This window comes from Lemur catta, chromosome 25 (genome assembly GCF_020740605.2).
Source record: "Lemur catta isolate mLemCat1 chromosome 25, mLemCat1.pri, whole genome shotgun sequence".
Lineage (NCBI taxonomy): Eukaryota > Metazoa > Chordata > Mammalia > Primates > Lemuridae > Lemur > Lemur catta.
Genome location: NC_059152.1, coordinates 3969495 through 3973106, shown reverse-complemented (window position 1 = coordinate 3973106; position 3612 = coordinate 3969495).

Genomic DNA, 3612 nt, shown 5'->3' with positions numbered 1-3612 from the left:
AGCCACAACCTAGATCCCTCGCATGCACAGTTCGTGCTGTGAGAATCTACTGCCCCCAGAGCTACTGATCTGGCAGGAGTGGAGCTCAGGGGTGATGCCAGCCATGGGGGGCGGCTGTAAATACAGATGAAGCTTCGCTCGCTTCTGATTTGCTCCTTAAATAAATACTGAGCCACTACTATGTGCCAGAAATTATGCTTGGCAAATTGCAATAAACAAATGATCAGGCCGGGCGTCGTGGCTCACGCCTGTAATCCTAGCACTCTGGGAGGCCGAGGCGGGAGAATCGCTCGAGGTCAGGAGTTTGAGACCAGCCTGAGCAAGAGCGAGACCCCGTCTCTACTAAAAATAGAAAGAAATTATATGGACAACTAAAAATATATACAGAAAAAAATTAGCCGGACATGGTGGTGCATGCCTGTAGTCCCAGCTACTTGGGAGGCTGAGGCAGGAGGATGGCTTGAGCCCAGGAGTTTGAGGTTGCTGTGAGCTAGGCTGATGCCACAGCACTCTACTCAAGGCAACAGTGCAAGACTCTGTCTGAAAAAAAAAAAAAAAGAAGAAGAAGAAAAAACAAAAAACAAACGATCAAATCATAACAGAATGGGGTCAATAGCAATGGTCTGAAGGACCCTAACAGAAAGCAAGAACATAATTAGAGGGGGAGGGTTTACTTTTGACAGGTTGTTAGGAAAGTTCTTTTTGAGAAGATGAAACCTGAAGAATAAGAAGGAGCCAACTGGCCAATAAGAACTTGGAAAGATGCTGAACATCATTAGTCATTAGGGAAATGCCAATCAAAACCACAAGGAGATAGCACTTCACACCCACTAGGATGGCTATAATTAAATGAGGGAGGAGGAATAACGAGTGTTGGCAAGGACATGGAAACATCGGAACCCTCACACCCCGCTCGTGGGAATGTAGAACGGTGCAGCTGCTGCGGAAACAGTTTCGAGTTTCCTCAAAAAGTTAAACCTAGAGTTATCATAGGACGCGGCAATTGAACTCCAAGGTAAATATGAAGAGAACTGCAAACATATATTCACACAAAAACTTGTACATAAATGTTCATAACAGCGTCATTCATAAAAGCCGAAAAATGCAAACAACTCAAATGTCCATCAGCTGAGGAATGGATAAACAGAATGTGGTATATCCATACAGTGAAATATTATTCAGCCAGGAAAAGGAACGAGGCACTGACATGCTACAACGTGAATGGGCCTTGAAAACATTATGCTAAGTGAAAGCAGCCAGGTGTAAAAGACCACATGTGTTATTCATATGAAATGTCCAAAAGAGGCAAATCTGTAAAGACAGAAGTTGACTAGTAGTTGCGTGGGCTGCAGGAAGGGGAGAATGGGGAGTGACTGACTGCTTTTAACGGATATGGGGTTTTGGAGGGGGGGGATGATGAAAATATTCTGCAATTAGATAGTGGTGATGGTTGCACAACCTTGTGAATATTCCTTTTTAAAAAAAAACCCACCACATTGTACACCTTAAGGTGGTTAAAATGATGAGTTTGGTTATGTGAATTATTTTTAGTGAAGTGCAATTCACGTGACATAAAATTAACAATTTCTAAGGGTATTCACTATATTCACAGGGGCATTCACTGTATTCACAGGGCATGTGAAGGAAGACGACATTCAAATATAACGTGTGGAAAGGATGTCAGTTTCCCAGCTGCCATTTTAAATAACTTTTTAAAAGAACCTTCCAAGGAAAGATGTTAAGAAAGACAACTGCCAGGATCTTCATTTTGCTTGCATGGGCAAAAATGGTGACATCCTAAAGTCAGTCCACTTGGGATGATTTTATACTGTTACGAAGTAAATGTTCTCTTAGATACCAGAGGGGAAGGGTCAGCATCAATCAGAAACATCACGGTGAGTTTGCTCAGAGACCACTCACCTGTGTATTCTGATGACTGAGCCTCTGCTTCAACCACCAGGTGCACAGTGAAGAATGAGGTTGTTCATTCATCCTTCCATCCAACCACCCATGCAGGAAAGTCTGACTGGGCAGGAACTATATAGGAGACACATAGTGTCAAAAATTTTAATACATGGAAGAGTAGCCAGGTTCACGGACAGGTTGAAGAGTCACAAAAGCAGCACTGTGTGGAAATCCAACATCACGGCCAGCAAAGACTCTAAAGAGCACCACCTGCATGAAGTGGGAACAGAGGTTTCCACTGCAAATTATTTGGAAAGATCATTCTCTAGGAGAGGAAAAGAAGTGTGACAAGCTTTCTATATTTGTGTCAAGCTATTCTAATACCTGAAAGGCAATTTGGGGGAATTTGCATACTCCTGGATAAGTGACCTCTGTCCCACATAATACATAGATATATTTTTCAAATTGAATAGGGACTTAATTTCCAATTATGGGTTTTTTTTTAAATGCAAAATTAGTACAGTACTTTGGGTGGATAACAGGTCTGAAGAAACTGCAATCTGCAATTTGCTGCCTTAAATGTGCACCGTAGTTGATATTAACTGCGTCAGTTATAATCTGCATGGAAGGAAAAAAATTTGTCCCAGCTCAGTCATTTAGCAACTGTTTTGCTATGGTTGTCTTCTTTGCCTTTTACTATACGCAAGTCACTATTACCTCTTGTCCTTCAACTTCAGCATCTGTAGTATGGAAACAAGAAATTTAACTGAAGAATAGGGTTGTTGAGATTACATGAGTTAATAATGCATGTAAAGTGCTTAAAGTAAACTGCTGGGTGCCAGACGCAGTGGTGTGCGCCGTAGTCCCAGCTACTCGGGAGGCTGAGGCAGGAGGATGGCTTGAGCCCAGGAGTTTGAGGTTGCTGTGAGCTAGGCTGACGCCATGCACTCTAGCCCAGGCAATGGAGCGAGACTGTGTCTCAAAAAAAAAAAAAAGAAAGAAAGAAAGAAACTTTAATGTTTTGGGTAACACATGTTATTTTTTAAATTATCATGTGATATATGATGATAAATCCTTTTCCATGATGATTACCAAATTCTTTGGAGAGGAAGAAGAGAATATTTGGATATTTCAATGAGTTAGATTTCATGGTGAAAACTGAAACAGGTGAGAGGATTGAGGTGACTAAATATAGGCAAAGCACAGAATCCCTGCAGAAATAACTTCTGATGGGAGAGCTGTATTTTACTCTAGATGAAGGAGAACATGCAGGAAGGATGGAAACAGTGGTGGGTCTGCAGAGGACTATAAAAGTAGGTTGCAAGTTGAGCCATGTGGAAATCACAGCGACTGGGATATATGCAACTACTATCAAAGACACAGACGGCAGAAGTGATGTTTTGGGACAGGTTTCATTATTTCTATGGGAGATTCAGGTACTGAATCAAAATTTTATTGAAATAAGAAGCAAATAATGAAAATAATGATGGGGGAAATTAAATATTGCTGGAGACAGCACTGGTCTTATGGACAGAACATGGCACACTCAGGGAGAGGGCTCATAGGACGTAGCTTTTTGAAGGTTAGCTATTCTATGCCTCAGTTTCCCAACTATCAAATGAAGATTAAGTAGATGTCATATAACTGCACTAAAAAAAAAAGAAATAAAAAAAGGGATTAAATGGAGGCAGTTTTATTCTACAAAGT